The following is a 23,837-nucleotide window of genomic DNA, read 5'->3' as shown; positions in this document are numbered from 1 at the left end:
GAATGGGATTTGGAATGAGCTTTTAGGATTGAAGCTGTGATTTCAAGGAACCAATATGGAATCACTGAAATTAGTTTATGTCCGACCAACAAAATTGCTTCTTTGACAAGATTATTGGACAGAAGATCAAGGAAATACCAGTGATGAAGAATATTTGGACTTTATCAAGACCTTTGATAAGATTCCTCTAATAATGTTGAAAAAGAGGAAGAAATATGGGCTCAGTTGTAGCACAGAAAGCTGAATAAATTTTCTAAGTGCTGTTTAATTATTGAATTAATATCTATGTTTCGGAAACATGCATGGAATGCCTCAGAATCCTATGGTGTTCATTATATTTATTGATGACTTAGATGAAGAGGTCGTGCTCATCAGATTCAGAGATGGTAGGATGCTGGCTGAGAGGGCCAGTAAATACACTGGATGATAGAATCACGGCCAGAATTATCTGGGCAAGGTGGCAAGGCAGACTGAACTGAACAAGATAAAATGAGAAATACTGCACAGTCTCTATCTAGAGTGACTGTGAGGGGGTGTGGGCAAGTATGGGGTGAAGGCGAGCAGGTGGGCAACACAGTTCCAGTTCAAGAGCAGGTATAAAAGAGAACTGGGTTACTTCAGGTGATATTAAGCTCAACAGGTATCAATGGTATAGATTCATAATTAGACCTTAAAGAGTTTTAATAGAAATAGGAAATAGAATGAGGAGGTGGTAATTTCAGTCTTCTCCATGCTGATTAGGACTCCCTTGAAATTTTGCACTTTATTCTTTAAGAATAAAGAAATTAGAGAAAACTAGGACAAGAGTGATGATAATAATAGTGAGGGCACTGGAGCAAATGGCTCATGAGGTAGGGTGGAGCAGTGAAAAGGGCATTGGCCAGGGAGTTGAGAGCCAAGTCACCCCATTAACGGGCTGCAAGATCTTGAGAGCTGGTTCAGGACTCCCTGAGGAGCAGCACAGACTATGGTGGTTGACTGGGTCTGCTCTTGTAGGTTTTGGTCCCCTGGTCAGGCCACACTATGGGTGGGTTCCTTTCTCCCTCCCTCACCCATCCAGGGACAGGTTCTCTTGAGACCCTGAGCAAAATTTTGCACTCTTGATATGTCATTCAGAGTCATAAATTATACCCATTGTTTCTTTTGGAAAGCTTTCAAAAGTCCCCTTTCTCTGATTTCCCAGGAAACCACGATGGTGGCAATCCTCATCCACATCACCACACACAGCAGTTATTGAGGCAGAAATGCAAAAGGTCCAAGAAAAAAGAGAAGATAAATAAAGAGAAAAGGCTTGAAATCATATGGACCTGAGTTTCAATCTCAGTCTCTCCTATCAGCTTTGTGACCACAGGCAAATTACTGAAACTTTCTGAGACTCAATTTCCTTATCTATGAGATGGAGTTAATATCAGGTGTATAGTGACGTGAATATCAGGTGAAGCTATGCATGTACAAAACATAGCACAATGTGGGATGCAGAGTCGGGGCCCAATAAGTGCTATTGTTAATATTACCACAACATTTACTACCATCATCCCTCCTTTATCTTTCTCTCCCTCATCTCTTCTGGGCTATGCACTGTGCTAGTGCTGAGGACACAGTGGAAAACAAGGCAGACAGAGACACAAACTTTGCTTGCACCAAGCTTATGCTCTAGCACAGTCCAGTTAAACTTTTTGCAATGATGGAAATCTTCTAAATGTGCATTCTCCAATACGGTAGCCAGAGGTCACATGCAGCATGTAAGCACTAGCAATGTGACTGGTATAACTGAGGAACTGAATTTTAAATTTTGTTTAATTTTAATGAACTAAAGTTAAACATGGAAATAGTCACATGTGAAAACAGACAGCACAGCTCTAGATACCTTTCAGGTACCTTTCTGGGACTGACTAGCCTGAGCAGAATAAGGTACACTGAAAGAAAAATGCACATAAAGCATCCAGTACAAGACCTGGAAAATCCTATTATTTGTTCATTCATCACCTTTAATTGTTGACTATGGATTGGCACTATCTCAGGTGCTGGGGATACAGAAAAGAATTAGACATGGTCTCTGCCTTCCGGGGGTTCATGGTTCAGTGGGAGATATGCAAATAAGCGACTTCACCATAGTGAGGTAAGCTTATGCACAGGTGTTACAGATTCAGGAAGTCTCTAGGCTGGGCTTCCCTGAAGGATGTTTCAGGACCTGAGCTGAATTTTGCGTAAGTTGATCTCAGAGTGGGAGCAACAACAGATTATATTCCAGGGCTACTAAACCCACTGCTGGTGGCAGAGGTGGCTTGGAGATCAACGAGGCTCCAGGAACAACTCGTAGTTAGGGCCAATTTGTTTTCTTCTAACCCTTGTGTGTTTGTGTGAGTGTGTGTGTGTGTGTGTGTGTGTGTTGTATTGCCTAATTCAATCTCTCTTCTTCCAGCCACATTTTGTTTCTACCTGGGGACTTTTTTTAAAATGATGGGTATAACCTTATTTTTAAATTGTTTTATTACTATTAATAGTTACTAGCCGTGATTTTTTTTTTTAGTCAGACGAACTCTGTTACTTATAAAGTGACATCAGCTCTCACTGTGGTTTGGCTGTGGAATTCTGATACTTGGTACAAATAAACAACTCTTTGAATATGGCCAGTGTGTGAAGAAGTTGTTGCTGATGGGTTAAGCTTGCTGAATCTGGCTGTGATCGTGATGCGCGTTCATAGGAGTGAGGTTGTTATAATTACTTGTACGGAGAAGTGGGACATTATACACCTTTACATATTTTACATGATGGTTTGATTTGTTCAAAGTTAGTATGTGACATTTAGCTAGAGAATTCTGCAGCTGATACTTGCTCACATAAACACAGGTATAGCTTTGTGTTGCATGGTTTCCAGAATCCCTCCTGAGTGTGGAAAGCAGGGCGCTATGTGTGATTCCTTCTTCCAGGAGCCTGAAGAATGCTCATGTGACGTGGCTTTAGTCATATGAGGCCTTGGCCTATCTGAATTCCTAAAGGTCATCTGCTTTAACTATGGCTGAGTTGCTTCTGGTGAATGGAATCGTAAATTCGTGTACCCTTTTTGAAATGTGGCTTCTCATAGATACTGTGAGCTTTAAAACATTCATGCCCTTTAGCCTGGTGATCTATTTCTAGGAATCTATCCAAAGGAAGTAATGGGAAATGTGTGCAGTAAAGACTTTGCCCAGAGTTATTTGTAGTTGCTAAAGACAGGAAGCAACTTAAATAACTGACAGTGTAATAACATGCAGCCAGGAAAACAATGTTCATGAAAGGTCTTTTGCTACAACACTAACTCAGAAGAAAAGCAGAGAAGCAATAGCTACAGAGGCTGAGCAACCATACTTTTGAGTCAGACAACCTGAATTTGAATCTCGATTCTGCCACGTACTAGCCATGTAACTTGGACAAGTCACCTGAACTCTTAGAACCCTAGAAAAATGCAACCCTAGAAAAATGGGATTGATAATAATAGTACTCACCTCAGAGGGCCTCCTGAGGATTAAAGGACATAATGCATGCAAAATTTAACAGCATGCAAAGTATACTTCTTAGGCATCCAATAAATGCTGGCTCTGTATGGACTGTATGATTTCAAGGCATAAAAATAGATGGAAAGGAAATATGCCGGTATATTAACAGTGTGGAATGGGAGTGGTAGGATCAAGGGTGATTGATTTGTTCTTTGCATACTTTTCAACTTCCCAATATTTTGGCAATGAACATGAAATACTTTTATACCAAAAGAGTACATTATAATGATGTAATACAATAAGATAGACATTTTAAAAGTTTTAAAGTTTCACCACAAAGAAAGGGTACTTCCCCACCCTTTTCTCCCTTCTCTTCCAGGGGAGGAGGTGGGGCCAGCATCCACCAACTCCCGTCAGTAGGAGAGGGAACAGTTGCTGGCTTCTGAGTTCTTTCCTCGCAGAGGCTCACACATGCACAGCCTGGGCCTCTGGGAGTGTCCAGGTTGGAGGGATCCTTGCCATCTGTTGATGGTGCTGCCTGGGGACTTGGAGAGGTTGGGGGAGCTGGAATAGATGATCTTAGTAGTTACTCCCATCTCTGAGAGTCTAGATTTCAAGACACGCAGATGTTTATCGTTTTCTCCCCATGTCTTGGTTGATCTGAACCAACCACTACATAAAATTCTAAGCTAGGAAAGATTCATCTACTAGCTTCCCACTGTAAAGCCCCTCCCAGAAAAATACCTGTAGTAATGCCTATAGTGCTGGCTGTAAACGTTAAGTGGGGTGATTGGCAAAAAAGACATAGATCAGGAGTAGGACAGGGAAGTTAGCTTAGTTGCAGCCGCTTTATTTAAGGAGTATAATTTATATTCGGACTGAAATCTCCAGCAAATGTAGCCTTTTAATATGACAAACAGTGAAGTACTTTCCTATGTCAGACACATGCCTGGAATGAGAGGGACATAAAACATAAAGGGGTGTGTGTCTGTGCCTGGGTTCATGACCAAACCTCGACATTTGCCCTCTATGATCTAATTTCCTTCACTGACAACCAGGGTGCCCTGTGTGCCAGCAAGTGGTTCTGCCAGCTGTATTTTACAGACAGAGAATCCCAAGCACCAAAATAACAAAGTTGATTCCCCCATCAAGACCAGGGGTCAGTTTCCAGTCCTGTGTCCTGACCGCTGTCTCTCATCATGACACCCCCGGTGTTCACCTCCAGATCCAAAGTGTTGTCCCCCAAGCTCCCGAAATAAAGGAATGACAAACAGCCCTCCCAGGCCCTCCTCCCCGCAGAGAGGTCATCGTATGCTAATGAAGTCCGAGGAGGTAGCGGCGCAGCGCGGGAGAGCGCGCCCACGGGTTCACAGCGCTCCCGGGCACCACTGCGGCGCAGCCACAAATCGCCTGGTGCTGCAGCAGACCCTCCCGCCGCGCGGGGCGACTAGGGGAGGGGTCTCGACCGCCGCCCTGAGTTCCGCAGCTGGATCCCTCTAATCTGGGAGGTGGTTCCAGCTCTGGTCCCACGCTTTCCACTGCAGTGATGGTGGGGATGGGGGCAGCACGTTAAATCACCTGTAGGGCTTTTTAGAACTCCACAGCCCCTTCCCCTAATTCTATTCCACTAGTTCAAAGGAAGAAAATCTCAGGCTAGGCAAGGGGAGGAGGACCGGTGGAGTCTGCGAAGGCACCACAGGTGACTCTGGGTACGCACCCCTCAGCACACACACACACACAGAAACATCTTGTGACTCTGAGACTACACAGATCAACCTTAGATTCTCTTCCTGACCCTTCCCTCCTTTATTCTCTGAGGTGTCCGTGTTCTCTTCAGCTTCGCTTTAAGTCGCCCTGCCCGGGGGCTTTGTGGAGTGCCCCCAAAGTCCTAGAACCCCGCGGGACGGTCGGAGGCTTTGGCGGCCAGACATTAGGAAAAACAGCCCCTGCTTCTCGGACTGCCTGGAGCGCGAACTGGATATCAAGGAGCCAAGGTAAGACTAGAAGAAGGAAATCCGACCAGTTGCTTTCGCAAACTGCCTGGAGAAAGGCCGCCTCCCACCCACACAGCTTTGAGGCTTGAGGGGCCTCTCAGTCGCAGGGAGAGCCGAGCCCCACCCTGTGCCTTCCCCAAGCCTGCACCCCTTGAGCGGGGCATCCCTTCCTGCAGAGCTTTGTGGCAGGTGGAACTGTCGGCGTGGGCGCCGTGGCTTTGGCTGCAGCCCCTTCCCTGGCCGCGGGACCAGCTCCCGCTTTGCCCTCCTTTTCCAAGTTGCTGCACCGGGCGCTCCCTGAGCCGGGGACCCCCTCCACCGCGCCGGCCGCCGTCTTACCTCACCAGGCAACACTCGGTTGCGCGGTGGCCCGGGGCGCTCCTTCCTCGCGGTTTATTCCCTTACTTGGGAGGAAAGAGGAACCGAGAGACAGAAGGGGGACCGAAGCTGGCGTCTGGGCGTCTTCCCGCCCGCGCAGCCCTCTCGGGGGAGGGGGATGCAGCCCGAGTGGGTGCTGCGGAGACCAGGAGGCCAGGCTGTGGTTGGCAGCGCCGGGGTCTTCACCCTGTGCTGGGGGTTCCGCAGCTCCAAAGCCGTCTATCTCCGTGGCCCGCTACTACGGCACTGCGGCTCTGTGCCCTGCCCCTCGCAGCCTGGCAAGTCCAGCTGCCACTCTTACTGCGGAGCCCTGCCCCCGGGCGCAGAGCCCGCCCCCGCCACACACACCGGCGCGCGCGCGTACACACACGGCACACACAGACACGCGCGCCCACACATGCACACGCGTGCGCACACACGAACGTGGATCCGCTCAATGGGAACCTGACCCCTTTGGCGCAACTTGGGCGCGGGCATCTTTAGGACGCTTTTTTACTGTCAGGGCTTTGGTTTGGGAGGAGGAGTTACAGGCTTAGGGGTGTGGAGAGTACGCAACAGTGGTGGGTACCAGAGAGCACCTGACCCCGGAGGCGAAGGATAACTTTAATAAATACCGACTGGGCGTTTCCTTTTCTCAACTCCGGTCAAGGTTCCCGTAATATCCAGACCAAATCGAAGAGAAAATAAAAATATAAAATCAACAAGTTCTCTTTGTTTCCCAGGAACTCAGTATATCTAGGCTCCAAATCACTGGCTCTGTCCAGAGGGATGTTTCTGACAGCCTTGACTTCGGTGGCAGTGGATTGGTGGCCGTTCAACTTGAAAAGGTTTTCTCCTTGTAGCCCGGTGGAGACTGGCACAGCCTGCCTGAGCTGGACTCTGATGGATGGGTCGGGTCTCCGGGGGTGTTTAATTCCCATTCTCCTTTGCTTTTAGGTGACCTTGGACAGTATTCCTGCAGAGCAAATAGATCCCTTCTTTTTTAAAAATGTAGAAAAGCACAGAAAAGAGGCTGGGGGTGAGAGGGGGAATAGGGGAGCTACATTGGCCGAGGCACTGTGACTTGTTGCTTCTCTTTCCATGACGTGCATGTCCACGTGGGGGGTGATGGTGATGGTGACACTATTTCAGGCATGTCACACAGCAGGATGACTTCTGTCCATTTCACACCACATTTAGAATCATTAGGAGTTTAGACTGTCATCTTTAAAATATGTGGAGTTTACTCATTTCCACAGCAGAGAATTCTTTTCTGCCAGTGGGCAGTGAAGGTCCCTGGACCAGCACTGTAGCCAAGAAAAGCTTTCTGCAGAGTGTGGAGGCGCCGAGGGGCTCTGGGTGTCTGCACATTTGGGGAAGAAGCCTGAAATATGAATGTCAAACAGCCCTGACGACTGTGTTGGGTGGTGTTCATACTGGGCTATCTGCAGGCAGGCTGGTGAGACAGATGAGAAACAGAGCTGAGAGATCTCCTCAAGTTTCCACACAGTGATGAAGGCAGAGTTGATACAAGAACCCGGTGTTTGCTACTCCTCTTATCCTCCAGGTCTTATCCATTCTATCACCCTGGGTCGGTTCTCCAAGTTCCCTTCAGCTAGACTGAAATAATCTTGGTGAGGGTGCCTTCAAAGTTCTTCCTTTATCCTTTCTTGTTTCCTTTTCAGTCACTGACTCATTCATTTTACAGCTATTTATTAAACTCCCACTCTGTCTTCAGGTGCTTCCCCGTAACTCCAGTTCTGGGCCTTACTTGGGAGGAAAGAGGAACTGAGAGACAGAAAGGACTTAGAACTGTCCTCGTCCCTGGAAGAGGGGAGCCCTGAACACAGGTTTCTTGTATGTATTTTCACTGTGCTAGGTTGCGTGGGTGTGGAAGACACAATCCTTGCTTTTTTTGACTGCATGCTCAATGGAGGAAAATGAACATACATGTCACAAGAAAAACATTCTGGCTGTCTATTCTTAACTCGTTCTAAAGAAGGCTAAACTGAAGGAGACTCTGTGTTTGGCTGAGCAACGTAATGGACTTGGGGTACATGTTTGCAAGTAGGAGTTAGGACAATATTGAGTTGTTCTGCTTATTAGGACAGGAAGGAAACACGTTGAATGGAACAAATGGGGAAGACATGCAGAGACTGAGTGTGGAGCCTCAGCTTGGTTGAGAGCACATTGGGGAAGGGTAATGAGAGGGGAGGAGCTCTGAGGACAGGGTTGCCAAATAACTTTCCTGAGAACAGGCAACAGGGTTGCCAAGTTGTCCAGGGATTTGGACAGGGGAGATGCTTGCAAAGATTGGTAAGCAGTTTGCTGTGGGGTGAGCTATGAAAGCCCCTGGTCCTATGAAAGAAATCATTCGTAAAGTCAATATTGTTCACCAATTTGTTTGCAAATGGATTCCTTTGGGATCAAGATGGAGCCAAATGATGCATCTGGTTGCTGCAGGATGAGTTCAGAGAAGGCTGTGTGGACTGAGTTACATGCTAATAACATGGAGGAAAAGGTGGTAATAGAGGCTGAAGCAATGTGGAAGGCAAAGAGGGATGGGGTGGGAAGAAGCACAAAGCACAGTTAGTGCTAATAGAGGCATCATGGAGGAGGTAGGGTTTGGGATCGAATTTTAAAGGGGAATAGAGATCTCACGCAAAGATCAATAGGACAAGGGCAATCTAGGCTGGGAGAAAGCAAAAGCAGAGAAGTAGGACAATTCATGGTAAGTTCTGGGTCTTCCCAGCAGAAGAAAGGAAGGATGGGACAGTATTGTGGGAGTCTCCAAATGCTCTTCCAGGAGCATAGACCTCGGGTTCCATAGTGAGAAGCTATGGCAGGTGTGGATTTTTTGTTGTTTGTTTTTGATGGGAAATGAGCTGGGAAGCAAGCTGGGAAGTAACTGATGCCGGCTTTCCCAAGGTAGGCCTTCCCCATCAGAATGGAGCACTGTGGGGAGGGAGTCCTTGGTGCTGCTTTCACAAGGAGCCAGAGCCCAGGTGGCTTATGTGGCTCGCTGCACAGGGCACCCAGCTAAGGGGCTGAAATCCAACTCATGCCCCACTTGCCCAGTCACACAACATGTCGGGGTTGTGTCTGGCAGGGTCATCTCTGCCTGGAGAGAGAGATGCCTTTTCTTTAATTTGCATGGGCTGACAGAGGCCCTGCAACTGAGTTCTTTACTTGAAAAGGGAGAAGCTACAGTGAAACAAGTGAGGATTTATTGGGCCTTTGCTGTATGTGCAAACATAAGGTAAAGCAGAAAGAGTCTTGAGGTCAGGACTATCTGTGAGTCTGAGCATGTCTCTGCTCTGTGGTGACACCCTGAGACATACTATAGGATACAGAGGAGGAAGCTTAGTGCCTCCCCTCAAAGATTTTGCAATCCGTGTCAGTTATAAAACAAACGCTCCACTGGGTTAAGAAACAATGAATGACAGTATGGAATCAAGTGCCAAATTGTACAGGGCAGATTCTCAGGGCTTGAGAAAGGAGACCTCCTCTGGGCTGAAAGAGTCAAGGCGCGCTTCATGGAGGAGGAGGGTTTGGCAGTGAAGCATGTATATGTTGGTTCTCAGCCAGAGAAAAGACCATTGAACATAGAGCCAGAGGAAAGGAAGCTGGGGGCTTCTGAGCATGGATTTTTAGCCCCCACAGCCACCCTAATGCCATTCCCAGTTGTAGCCCAAGCGCTGTGATGAGTCACCCTTGTTTCTGAGAGACGGGACGTTTTTGGATGTTTAACTGGTTCAACACTTTACATTCCCTGAGACTTCAATGTTGGCAGCTCACACTCACCATGTTGCTCTGGGAACACATCATCCAAGCCAGCAGCTGATGCCTGATCTCCATTGCCAAGGCAAAGCGAGGGCTGAGTCAGGTACCTGTGTCTGGAAATTTTTAGTCCCACTGTCTCTGACAAGTTGAGTGAACAGCACTTGACAGTTGGAGCATAGCTGAGTTCAGGGTCACCAACCGCAAGGTGGGCTGGGGTTGGGGGTTCTGCTTGCCTTTTTAGGCCTCACTTTTCTCACGTACAGAACACAAAGGATTATACCAGATTATCTCCAAGCTGTCTTCCACCTAATATTTTATGATCTCATAATTAATAGGATCTTTCAGTGTTATCAAGCAATGACAGGATGGGAACAGGTATTAGCCAAGTCCTAACCTTAACTTTCCTCTTGGCTTTGACTGTGGAGGCTGTGATGGAATGAGACTGTGGGTTGGAAACAGGAGAACCAGGAGCTCCTGGTCACAGTTCTGCCATGAACGGAATTTGGGATCCAGCCCTGGGAATGTAGGCAGGTGATTCCCTCAGTTCAGTTTTCTTCTTAGTAAAATAAGAAGGCTGGAAATGGTCCCTACAACCCTTTATGGCACTGTACTAGCAACTGAACAACTTTTAAGTACTGCCCCCTTGCCTGGGTGGGGCCCCTCCACAAGGCAAGCTGGGAAAATTCTCACAATATCAACTGATAAGCTTGAAGAAAACACAAAGGAGAAGCCATGGGGTTCAGAATAATAAATAGATCATTTAGAATTAGATGGAGTCGAAAGAGCTAGATCTGAGTCTCTAAGCCCCAATTTCCTCTTCTGCAAAGTGGGGATAGTAATACATGCATCTCAGGGCAATGATTCAATGAAGAAGCTTATTTGAAGATGTTTTAGAAGTGCTATGCAAAAATGTAAAATATAGTTATTGAAGATAGTCTGTTTCCTTAAGGTAGTCTATTTTTTAAAGCTTAATTATTACACTATTTGCTAATGTGTCTGCTTCCTAAGAAACAGCAATTCAGGTCAGCAACTCTCTCTACACGCTCCCAAATATAGTCATATTTTAACATGAAAGGAGCGGGTGGACTTCAGGACTACCAGAGTGCACATCTGCCCCCTGTCTGGAATTCTACAGTGTCACTGGAGTTGCCCACAGTGGATTTCCCAGGAACTTTGATTGTGTTTACTTGACAGTGAAGGAGACACCTACCCATCCAAGATCCTGCTTTGATGATTGCCTATCAGGAGACAGATGGTGGAAAGAGGGGAAGGAGGTGTGAGTGAGTAGGGAGAAAAAAGGAGGCTTTCTTCTTTCTGTTATATTTTGGGCAAAGGATGTTAAACTTTATGCTTTAATGAGCTTGTAAAAAGGCTAATTTGGGTTCACTACATTACTCCAGGTCTGTTTTCTGCTATGTCTGGTCATAGCAGAAATTCTGTGGAATTCTTCACTGTGGTCCCTGGAGGGGAAGCTTTTCATGGGGAACCCTGGGAAGAGCCACAGAGAGGAAAAGGTTCTAACTCCCTAAATGACCATTTGCTTCAAAGCCTGCCCAGCCCACAAAACTTTTGAAAGGATCAGTCTATTTTTAGAAATCCTGGTCACTTCTTTATCTCCCATTAACCAATTTGGGGGGGATAAAATGTCACCACATGTTAGCAATTAAAGGAGCCCCAAGTGCCAACACCTCTCATCCGTTCTTCCCATTTGCTGCTGCTGGAGTAACTTCTGAGAGTTTAGACCCCAAAGTCCTCTCTTTGTTCAAAAGCCTTCAAAGCCTCAGAGCCCTCATCCACAAAATGGACATAATAATACTTAGGCATAGGCTTTTATGGAAGATAGAAGAAATATTTATAAACAGTCTACAATAGGATTGGTCACATGGTAGGTTCTGGATGAATGGAATTATTGTTATCACTGCCTTAAATAGAGAGAAAGAGAGAGTCCCTAAAATGGCATTCAGGGCCCTCCATGAAGTGGTCCCAGCTCACTCATCCACTTGCACGTCCGGTAAGCTTTTCAAGGACACGGTGTGCAGGCTGCCCGGTTTCGTCTTCCAAACACACCTTGCACCTGCTCCCTCCCTGTCCTGCTCAGGCTACTCCCACAGCTGGGAGAACTGCCTTTTTTCTCTCTCTTGCTTCTTCTATAGTGCCTTTTAAATCCACCCAGTTGAAGTTAATTATTCTCTCTCCTGTACTTCCATTGAAACTTGTTTATAATTTATTCCAGTACTTACAACAGACTGCCTTGTATTACAATTACTTGTATATGCTTCATACCCGTTGTCCCGCCCTATCCATGGAACAGCAATTTATCCTCCTTAGACTACATCTTAATTGTTTTTCTATCACCCACAGAGTATTGCACATAGTAGGGGATCAATCATATGAAACTGAATATAAAGAAGACAGCTACATGTCCCTGTTGGCTCTGAAATTCTATAATTACAGGAAGGCTTATTCCCATTTTCAAATCTTGCTAAAGAGCTTCCTCTCACTGAGCACCTATCATGAGCCAGGCACTATGCAGACTTGGACGTTAACCCTCCCAAGAGCCCTGGGAGGAGAGAACCACCATCCTCACTTACACAGAGGCGGATGGCTGGGAATCTCCCAGCCTGTTGGTGGTGGAGGCAATATTAGAAACCAGAAGCCACAGTGTGCTGTGCACTTCCTCTAAGAGAGCTTCTCTCACACTGAACTTGCCTTAATTTTCATTCTACAGCACTTGTCAACAAATTGAACTGTACTCTATAAAACTGGCTTATTGTTGCTTGGCTATATTTTTTTATGTCTTTGTCTTGATTCTCTGAGTGTATTTTAATATAGTTGCAGGGCAACACAATAATAGAAATAAATACACATTTATCAAGCATTTATAATGTATTTAGCACTTTATACACACACATCCTATGAAGATGTTATTAATCCCAACCCATGGGGAGTTTCACTGGGGTAGCTGCTACTGGCAGGAGGTTACTACCTGCGAGAGCAGTACTCAAGGCAGAGACTATTTTTCCACCCTACAAAAATTTTTGATAATTTCAACCACCCACATGCTGGCTGCATCTCAGCCCTCAATGTTTGTTGAATGAGTGATAGGATCTCTTTAATCTCTCACCCATGCTGTTTACCCTGAATCCCTGACTCTATACATAGCCTGTGGAGTGACAGGTCATTACTTGCCCTCTTCTCCCACTGGAGAAGGAATTGGGAGAATGAGAGAGGAGGCATCGTTCTGTACCAAACAGACAGAGGCAGTCTCAGGAGATGAGACTTCAGCCCAGGTAGAAGTAATGTGGCATCTCTTCTGGGCTAGCTGTTCTTTAGACACGGTCCTCACATCGGTTGGGTCAGACTTTCCCAAGTGCTTGTTAAAATGCATATTCCTGGGCTCTACCCAGACCCACCGAATATGCCTCCCTAGAGGGAGAGACTAGAAATCTACATTTTGAACAAGCCCTGCAGGTGATTCATCTAGGCCCTGAAGTCTGAGCAGGACAGCCTGGTTTAAGCATCTCCTCAGGTATCCCTTTCAACCTCAGCAGCTACTGCAAATACAACGTGCTTTTTTCTCAAGTAAAAGCATTCATAATAAATAAAAAAGAAACCATTTAAAATTTCATTTTATTGCTTCCAAGTATTGCTCCTTGTCCAAAAGTTACAGTGTAGTTTGACCCATTCCATATGTCTATTTTATGATGTGTAAAAGAAAAGGGTGATCCCACAGTATAGCTTTAGTGCTTCCTATTATTTTCCTTTGCAAATCTCTTGAGTTGGAGCTATGCTGTCAGTTACTCTTCTGAGCACAGTTCTATGAGAAAGTGTATTCTGAATTTCAAACAATAATTTCATAAATAGACTTTCAGAATACAACATGTTCCTATGTAGGGAACTGCCTGTATTTTAACGTTTTCATAGTTATTTGTTCCTGAGAAAAAGATTTTTACAATTGGCCCTAGAAGGATGTAGACTGGGGGGGGGCTCTGAATTTTTCCAAATCACAGTCTCACAGACCTCTGGCTAGTGTCATAACTTACTTTATTCCGTAAATAATTTCTAGATGTTTCTGGGAGTTTTGCCAATTAGGGATATATAAATTAGAGGTATAGAAAGTAGACTATTTTTTTCCTCTCATTTGTGAATTTGTTCATTTAGCAAATGCTTCTTGGGCACTTCCAGTGAGTAGATGCTGTGTTACCCACACGATTCAGACAGGGATGTTGGTTTTTGTCTCTGAGGGGTTCATGGTGGAGCAAAAATTACAAACCACACAGGGGAGAAATGGGTGGTAAGAAGATGCAGTCGGATTAAAGGTCTAAAGAAGACAGAGTTGAACAGTCTATGGAGGGAGAATGAAAGAGAAGTCCCAAACACCTACCAGAAATTCTATTGATTAATTGTTTGATATGGGGGTCTTGCTCTGTCTCCCAAGCTGGAGTGCAGTGGTGTGATCGTAGTTCACTGCGGCCTTGACTGCCTGGGGTCAAACAAGCCCCCAGCCTCAGCCTCCTGAGTAGCTGGGACCAGAGGTCCCACCACCAGGCCCTGCACCACCATGCCTGGCTATTTTTTTTTTTTTTTTTGGTAGAAAAAGAAAAGAGCCACATGGCTCTTTTCAAAAGTTTCCCACAGAAATATTACTGTCAGCGGAGAATAAACTTGTGTCTTCCTCCTCAGGTCTTGAGGCAAAACTTGAAGCACATCACTGCATGCTTTAGGTTTTTGTTTTTTTTGTTTTTTTTTTTCTTACTGGTACCGTGTTTGCTCATTATAATTTATAGAAATGTGGGCTGCAACTCCATGATCTTTTCATGATTGCTTAATATAGAAATAAACAGTAGACAAAAATATAAAAAAATAAAAAAGGAATAAACAGTAGAAATATGCTGTTTATCCTTTTGTGTTTGGGTGGTGAATGGAGACGGAGAAGAGTCCCAAGTTGAACTCCCAAAACTGAGTTGTGGATAAGCTCAAATTATCGTTGGGCTACTTTGTTATAGATGACTGTCTGCTTTTCATAGTTGAAACGGATTAAACTAGAAAAACGAATACATTGAGACATTTGCTTTTGCGGCCTGGGTGCTGGTGTTGCCTCATCTCTGCAGCATTAAAAAAAAAGGGAGGAATAGGAACTCAGCCAATTTGCCATCAATCCACAGAGTGAGATTCAGCTCATTTTGTTGGATTCTGGATGTGTGTTTTTCGGCTCTCTTCTGCTGACAATTATATTTAATGGTAATTTAAGAAACTGATTGATGTCATTGAGTCCTATACAGTTTTATAATTAATTTCTAATATTCTCTGGAAACTTGAAGATACAGAGAAGAAAGGAAAGAAGGGAAAGAATGAAGACACTCATCATGTGCCTACTGTGTGCCAGACACTCTCTCTTACGCCATTTTAGTTTCGCGATCACCCTGTAAGGGAGAGAAGACCCTGAAGTCTGGGAAGTGAGATGGGCTCTCAAGGTCACACACCTGGGGTAGCAGGAAGCAGACTCAGTCCTGTTGGGCGTCAGGACCCAGGCTCCTTCCACCTTGCTGCTTCTCCTCGTAGTCACCAGATGTTTTCAAAATCCAGAGAAGCTGATGCCAAACTCAATTTTTCACAAACCAAGCGGGGACCCAGAGCTCATTGTGTGGGGAGATATATCCAGGGGGTGTCCTGCCATCACTATCCTCCTAGAGCTGTGGGCATTTGGTCAGAGTGCCCCAAAGGGGTGCAGGATCATTCCTGTGGTGGTGAAGCAGGGGGAACCAACCCCAGAGGAGCTGGAAGAGGAGAAATGGAGGCAAAAAAAGCAGTAACAACTACTGAAATTAACCCATCCCCTCCTCTGCACTGGTCACCTTGCTGGGCCAGTTCTCATCCTGACCCTACAAGGAAGGTATTAGTATAAGCATTTTACAGTCGAAGAAGAAACTGAGCCTCAGAGAGTTGACACAACTTGGCCAAAGTCACACAACCAAGTTTTCTCCTGGAATTTGAACCAAAGACGATAGGGCTCTAAACTTTGTGCTTTTTTTTTTTTTTTTTTTTGAGACCGAGTCTCGCTCTGTCACCAGGCAGGAGTGCAGTGGTGCAATCTCAGCTCACTGTAGCCTCCGCCTCCTGGGTTCAAGCGATTCTCCTGCCTCAGCCTCTGGAGTAGCTGGGACTACAGGTGCGTGCCGCCATGCCCAGCTATTTTTTTTTTTTTTTTGTATTTTTAGTAGAGATAGGGTTTGACCATGTTGGCCAGGAAGGTCTCGATTTCTTGACCTCGTGATCTGCCTGCCTTGGCCTCCCAAAGTGCTGGCATTACAGGTATGAGCCACCGCGGCCGGCCAGTTTGTGCTCTTTCTGTTGTGCCAAGCCATCCTCTGGAGGTAACTTTGAGGTCCATTTTCTTTTTCTCTCCCGTTGCAGACCACTTTGGGAATTTCTTTTTATGTAGGTTGCTCGTCGCGTTTTCTTTTTCTATTTCATTGTCCCTGTGTATTATTTACCTCTTTGCTTTTCCCTGACACTCTCCTCATCATTGTGGTTTTTCTTCCCTAAATAGCAACCGTCATCTGGGGTCATCTTTGGCCTCTTTCTGCAGGTGCACAAACCTGCTGCTGTTCTCTTCTGTTGGGGTTGCTGCACTCCCCCTTCCACACCTGAAACCAGTATAGAAAAAGGGTATCTGCAACAGACATACCTGCAGGGTGAGGGCCAAATAAAAGAAATGGTAGGTTTTGGTGTTCTGTACAGTGAGAGAGATTTCTTGGTAGGAAACTTAGGAGCATTTCTAAACCCGGCCATCACTGCTATAACCTCCAAAAGGACTTCCCAGGAAAAAAATGTCAAACTGGAGGGATACACAAATATTGGTCTTGGCTACTCTGGCTGTTCATCTTCCCAGAAATAGGTCCTGGGGAGGTGGCCTCCTCAGACAGGGTCTGCCCAGTTGTTCCCATCATATTGGGTTCCACATTACTAAATGGAAAATTTGAAAATAGCACCTCAAACTCAACATGTCCCACATTCAGCTTGTATCCTAGTGCCCCACACATTCGCATCTCCCTTGTGTTTCTTTCCTTAGAGAATGTCTCCCACTCTCTGCAAATTCAGCCAAGCTAGGAACCTTGAGGTTAGCTGAGACTTCCCCTCTCCTGGGCCCCCTTTCTCCTCTCCTGGACCCCCTTTCACCCTCAGTCCCTGAGCAATGACAATTCATTTTGCTTTCTTGTTGATTTCCAAATCTGCTGCGAAAGAGGCAGATTCCTCATTGCTGCACTTCCCGCCTGCGTTTAGGCTTGCATCCTCTCTCCCTGGACAGCTGTGCTGGCCTCCTGGTCATTTTCCCTGCCACAAGTATTGTTGTGCCAGTCCAGTCTCCTAATCTATACCTTCTGTCCTGCAGTCAGAATGAGCTTCCCAAAGTACAGATCTAATCATATCACTCTCCCATGATTTTATCTTGTTACAATCTCCCTGATGCTTTCAATATAAAATCTTAGACTACTTTGCCCAGCCTGTAAGACCCTTTGTGATTTGGCCCCTGCTTACCCTGTTCTGAGCCATTTTTCACCTCTTCACACTCCTTCCTGTGCTCCACACATTTTGAACCACTTCGTTTGGAAGTTTAAGTAGTTATCAGTCCTTGTGGCTTCCCGAAAAATATGTTTTTGTTTTGTTTTGTTTTGTTTTTGAGACAGAGTCTTGCTCTGTCACCCAGGCTGGAGTGCAGTAGTGTGATCATTGCTCCCTGCAGTCTCAATCTCGTGGGCTCAAATGATCCTCCTGCCTCAGCCTCCCGAGTAGCTGAGACTACAGGCATGTACCACCACGCCCTGCTAATTTTTGTATTTTTTGTAGAGACGGGGTTTCACCATGTTACCCAGGCTGGTCTCGAACTCCTGGGCTCAAGCGATCCACTTGCCTCAGCCTCCCAAAGTGCTAGGATTACAGGCATGAGCCACTGTGTCTGGCCAAAAAACATGTTTTTATCCCCACTTTTAAGTGAAGAATCTGAGCCTCAAATTACAGAGCTGCTAAGTGGCAAAATCTGACTTTAAAGACAAGCCTCTCTGACTCTGAAGATCAGGGTTTTTAAGACAGAATAGAGGAGCCTGGCGTACTTTGTGGAGTCCACCAGGTCTGCAGTGAGGAAGAGGGGGAGATGGAAACATTGCGACTCAGAAAGCCCTGACATCATCTCATTGTAGCCCTGTCCTTTTTCTCTGACCCACAGGATGTTGCAGATGTGAGGGGTGACTGAGCCCCAAGATTAATAATCATTGCAAAACTCACTGGGGCCAAGGAGAAAGCAAACCATTCATCATGTGAACTGTGCTCAGATTCCATTGTTTGAGTTTAATCAGACTAATGAACCAGCTGGCTTCCTTTCTAAAATGATTTCTGCTGTTTCCATAACTGAATAACAGCACAGCAGGATTTGAAAGGAAGAGAGAAGAAAATTTGGGGAGAAAAGACATCCTCCAAGTTAGCCAGCTGACAAGTTGGCTGTGCTGATAAATGCTGGGCAGAGTGGCTGGGGTATGAGGAGGAACTGTGTGGGACCTTGCTGATGTCTGGTCCAGGTCTATTACCTCCAAGCAAATATTCCCAAGGAAGAGAGGAGATTTTTTAAAGGGTGGATAAGGACAGCTCCAGGGGACTTACAGCCCAGTGTGTTCAAAGAACAGCCAAGGTATTGAAGGAAGCTGAACCCAATGGATACATTCATTTATCTAACATTTATTGATTCTGCTGTGCGCCGCAATATTTTAAACACTGAAAATACAGTGATGGGCTCTGCCTCAAATAGTTTAAAATCAAGGCAATTATTTTCAAATATCTTTAAACCATAAAATCATTTGTTCATACAAAGCCTTTAATATAAATCCAACACTGAAACAAAGGCAAAGTTCTATGTGGCCCCAATGAGCCCCCTCTAAACGCTACACAGAGTTAAGTGGACCATGCTGAGGAGCAGGACTCACGGGCAGAGGACATAGAACTGTCTTCTAACATCTGATGGGGATTCTGGGGAAGAAAGGTCTGACGAATCCATTGTGGTTCCATGTTAGCCAAAACTCTATTAAGAAGAAACAGCAGAAAGTGAACCCAAATCTCTGAATTACCAAGCTGCAGAAAGAACAGGGAAATGAATGGACTTCACGAACAACTGGAACCAGGGATCGCATGTCATCAGTTCTGTATCTCCCCCTCCCCTCTCCTCCTAAGCCCAATCTTATCTCTGCTTCTTTCTGAACTTCAGCCTCATCCTCTCACCCTCCAGACCAACTTTTTGTAGATGGCAATAAACAATGATACATTGTCTTGGTTCTAACTTTTAAAATCCCAGGGAAGGAATTTGATTGACATGACTGAAGTGCTCACTCTTGGACCAGCCATCTGTGGCCTATGTGGAGGAGAAGATCACAGAAGCTCCAGCTGATTCCATGGGGCTGGAAGGAAGTTCCATGGAACTCCCTTGAAGGACCCAAGAGATAGAATCAGAGACAACAAGTCAAAAGTTAGAGGGAAATACATCTTGGCTCAAGAAAAGAAAAAAGTTCTAATGGTCAGAGATGATAAAGAGTTTCTCCTGCTGCTTCTAGCAGAATACAATACATTTTTCATGTGATTCCCTCATGTGATTTACTCAGAGTCAGCCAGGCTGCCTATTTATTTGGGAAAAGTTTTTTGTAGGTTTTGTTTTAGAGTGCACAGGATGTGATCGATAGGCCCTTACAGAATGCCTAAGTATGTCACGTTGGGCTGAACCTCTCCTCATTCAGTAGTAATAATAATAATGGTGGCTATGGAATATCATGACATTAATTTCATACTTTATCTTACTTAATCTTTGAATAAGTCTCTTAGGATGAGTCTTATTTCATTTTTCATATAAGGAAACCAAGAGTGAGAAAAGTTAGGCAACTGGCTCAAAGTTACTCAGTTACTAAGTGGTGGCGCTGGGATTTGAACCTGCAAAGCCTTGCTATTCATTGTTGCCCTATATTGCCTTCAAGACCCATCCTCCAACACCGACCCTGTCTGTTTCTTTTTTGGCCAGGGTAAGTGCCTGCCTGACATTCAATTGGCTCTGGGGCTTTTGAAATTATGGTTTTAGCATGAAAAATGTCAGTGCTAGAGAGAGAATGAGTGACCGGGAGAGATATCGAGGTTGGGGGGGAATGATTTAAAAGTAGAAGATTGGCCGGGCACTGTGGCTCACACCTGTGGTCCCAGTATTTTGAGAGGCCAAGGTGGGCAGATCACCTGAGGTCAGGAGTTCCAGACCAGCGTGGCCAACATAGAGAAACTCTTTCTCTACTAAAAATACAAAAATTAGCCGGGTGTGGTTGCACTCACCTGTAATCCCAGCTACTTGGGAGGCTGAAGCAGGAGAATTACTTGAACCCAGAGGCGGAGGGCTCAGTGAACTGAGATCATAGCACTGCACTCCAGCCTGGGTGACAGAGTGAGACTCCCTTTTAAAAAAAAAAAAAAGAAAAAAGCAGATGAAAATTCATTCGTCCACTCATTCCACAAACATTTGCTGCATTACTAATACTCTAGAGATAACTCAGAGTACCTTCTAGTCTACTCTATACTCTACATTCTAAGGGAGTCCCCACCCAGAGGCCTTACCTCAGTGAGTGGCCATGAACATTCGAGTACCCATGTCCTATGCCATGTGGTAACCCACACGCTGACACCCTGACTGGCCCATTTGATCACCTGACACAAAGATGGCAAACTAACCTAGAGGTTGGCCAGTGGCTATAACTTGGGCTTGCCTTGAAAAGACGAGCTGGGACAAAAGGATCCTCCTGCTCTGAAAACCTAAGCCAAGAGACACAGAGAGAAATTGCCAGTTAGCTCTGGGAAGAAAGGGACGAACTTATGGATTTGGGTGCTGGTATGGCCATATGGATTGGATGACCATACATCCCAGTTTGCCATGGAGAATCCCAGTTTATCCCAGCATAATTAGGACTGGGACTCCTTTCTCTCTCATAAGTATCCTAATTTGGATGAAGAAGCTATTCAATCACCCTAATTATAAACCACGATGTGAGGCAGAATGGGAGAAGGAGAGGGAGGAGAGACGAGACTGAGGTTAGGCCTTGAAAAGCCCTGTGGGTCAGGCTAAGGAGTCTTGATTTTTATGCTGAAGGCAATGGGGATTTTAAGCATGGAAAGTATGAGTTCGGATTTTTTGCTTTCAGAAAGAGTACTCTGATGAAGTGTGAACAGCTGATCAGAGATGGGTGGAAGTGGAGGCAAGGAGCTCACCTGGGAGGCTCATTGAACAATCCAGAGAAAGGCTGGCTGGAACTAGACCAAGTGACTGCAGAGATGAGAAGGCAGATGTGCTCAAGGAATATCCAGGAGAAAGAGTTGAAAGAATTTTGGAGACTGATTAAATTTGGGGGATGAGGGAGAGAAAGGTGTTAGGGGGAAGAGCAAACTTCTTGTTTGGGCAACTGGTGAACAATGCCACCTTTCACCTAGAAGGTGTTGCTAGTGGCAGGAAGATGGAGAGTATAGCTTTGAACATGTTGGTTTTGAAGGCCATTGTGTTAGTCAGAGTTCTCCAGAGAAACAGAGCTGACAGAAGGATGGATGGATAGATAGACTGATTGATATATTAAAGGAATTGGCTCACACCGTTGTGGAGGATGAGGAGTCCCACAATCTGCTATCCACAAGCTGGCAAACCAAGAAAGCCGTTGATACCTGCAGATGTAGTCTAAAGGCTTAAGAGCTAGGAGCTTTGATGTCAGGGGCAGGAGAAAATGGATATCCCAGCTCAGGAAAAGAGAGAGAGAATTTTCTCTTCCTCCTCCTGTTTGTTCTATACAGGCTGTCAACAAATTAGATGGCACCCACCCACATTGGTGAGGGTGATCTTCCATACTCAGTCTACTGATTCCGGTGCTAATCTCTTTGAGAAACACCCTCTCAGACACACCCAGAAGTAATGTTTGCCCTGCTATCTGGGCATCCCTTAGCCCTGTCAAGCTGACACGTAAAATTAACCTTTGTAGCTATCAAAGTGGCAAGTAAATGATTAGAACTCAATTAAGGAAGAGGGGTCTGGGCTGAAATGCTGAATGGTGTGTGGTTGTCAGGGAGGTAGTTTCATTCATGGGAATGGAAAGAGCACATAGAAAAGACGAGTAGCGTGAGGAGAAGGAGGTTGAGAGAGGTGAGTGGTGAGGACAACTCTCACAGCTGTCTGTACTTCTGTGTTTCTTACTCTCCTTTGTATTCTAGTTATATTTTTTCTTGTCATTCTCCCCCATAGAGTGCAATCTTTTTGAGGTCTGGCACCCTTGTAATCCTTGAGTCACTCAGCACAATGCATTTGCATAGCATGTTGTTAGTATTTATTTGACTGAATGATGGAAGTGTTTGAAAGGCCCATGAGACTGACCACCAAGAGATCACTGATAACCTTGGGTGGGTATTTTTTCATGATGTGCTGGGGCAGATGCCAGGATGCAATGATACATGGAATACAGGGTGAAGGGAATGCAAACCAGTAACTCAAGCTATAATCTGGGCTGCCTCCCTTTCCTCTAGCCCATCCTCTTGTTACAGTAGGTAGCTAGTCAGACATGAGCAGGGCAGGAGAGTACCACCCTCCACCAGAAATGTCAGGCAACCATCAGGTGATGGTCAGGTGGTGTTAAGCTGTCTCTCTAAAATAATAATTAGTCACAGCCAGTGCCAGAGAAAGGCAGTCTCCTGATAGGTGGAAAAAACCTGAAACTGGTGATCAGCATCTTCCCAATAAGATCTCAAGACTTGGGTGAGTGGGCTCAAGCATGTACATTAAGAGGCAACATGGCGGAGTTTAACTGGTGTGTGACCTTCTAGGAACATTGAACTGGTAAGGGAAGAAGGCCCCAAGTGAGCATGCGTGCAACTCCAGTAAACACGCTGCACATGCAGTGCCTTCCAAGTGATGGCAGGCCACTGTGCATGCAGAGAGCCCACCCTAAGGGAAGAATCAGGGGAGGAGAGATGCAAACTCTGGAAGCATGCCAACATCTAAAGTCCCAAGTCAAAGGTCACTGTGCACTTGATCTCTCAAGTCGCCGGCTTGACCCTCTTCCAAGTGTGCTTTACTCCCTTTTGTTCCTGTTCTAAAGCTTTTTAATAAACTTTCACTTCTGTCCTAAAACTTGCCTTGGTCTCTCACTCTGCCCTGTGCCCCTCCATTGAATTCTTTCTTGTGAGGAAGCAAGAATTGAGGTTGCTGCAGACCTGTATGGATTCGCTGCTGCTAACATAATTTGGTACCTCATGACTCAGATACGTTCCCTAGTGATAACTCTCTCCCACCTCACATTTTGAAGGAGGTATTTTTAATCATTCTTGAAAAAAGGAATTGAGTCATTTGGGAGGGACAAGAGCAAATGGAGGAGTCAGAACGTCTATTGACCTGTTTTGTTTTTCCCTAAGGGTAATGCCCCTAGAAAAACAACAGTACCACAACGTAACAGGAAGCATTATACTGCGTGAAACCCCAGCTCTGTACTTGGGAAGGGCACCATTCAGACAACCCAGAATCATAGGAAGAGCTTTGGAATTTGAAATCAGATCAACCTGGGGCCAGTATCCACGTCTATTCTTTACGTATCTAATAGCTTTGTAAACTTTGTAAAGTTTCAACATCTCTGAATATTAAGTCACTTATCAGAAAAATGGGCATAATAGTGAGTACCTTTCAGTTTGCATAGCTAATCCATGGGTAACAGAAACTGAAAATTACAGAGGTTTTGTTTACATACTCAAGGCACTTGGCTAGTAAGTGATAGAACTGGGATTTCCACCCAGCTGTCCTCAATTTTGGTGCTTTTGTACTTTCTAGGGCACACTGCTGCTTGGCACACGGATGACTTGTATATGCCCTCAACTCCTCTTTGGAATGAAGCAAGGCATAAATAACTAGAGAATGCTCAGATCAAGAGTATATAAAATCCTCTTCCTTACCCTCATTTTCCTTGGGACCTTAGAAAACCTCTGTTATCACCGAGGTTTCTCATCTACAAAAGGTTGGGAAATTATAGGGCCCACTACACAGGCTAATTTTGAGGCTTAGAAGAGTTAATGTCAACAACGGCACCCAGCAGTGTTTACACAGTAGGTGCTAATGAAATGGTAACTAAGGGTGATTCTAACTTTGGGGTTTGGGGTTAGCTCTTCTAACAAGCTTGGCTGATAATGACAG

The 23,837-nt window shown here is 45.4% G+C and overlaps 1 protein-coding gene across 4 annotated transcripts in view; it reads right to left on the bottom strand.

Moving 5' to 3' along the window:
- Window positions 1–6,334, bottom strand: part of DGKG (diacylglycerol kinase gamma) — a 214,335-nt gene extending 208,001 nt beyond the window's left edge. For all 4 annotated transcript variants that reach the window (XM_025375538.1, XM_025375539.1, XM_025375541.1 and 1 more), the window contains exon 1: window positions 5,810–6,334. The gene's annotated coding sequence lies outside the window, so the exon portion shown is untranslated. The remainder of the gene's footprint in view (window positions 1–5,809) is intronic.
- Window positions 6,335–23,837: the final 17,503 nt, after the last annotated feature.

Source organism: Theropithecus gelada, chromosome 2, assembly GCF_003255815.1.
Source record: "Theropithecus gelada isolate Dixy chromosome 2, Tgel_1.0, whole genome shotgun sequence".
NCBI classification, from domain to species: Eukaryota; Metazoa; Chordata; class Mammalia; order Primates; family Cercopithecidae; genus Theropithecus; species Theropithecus gelada.
The sequence above is the reverse complement of the archived record's forward strand: the minus strand, read 5'-3'. Positions and strand labels throughout refer to the sequence as shown.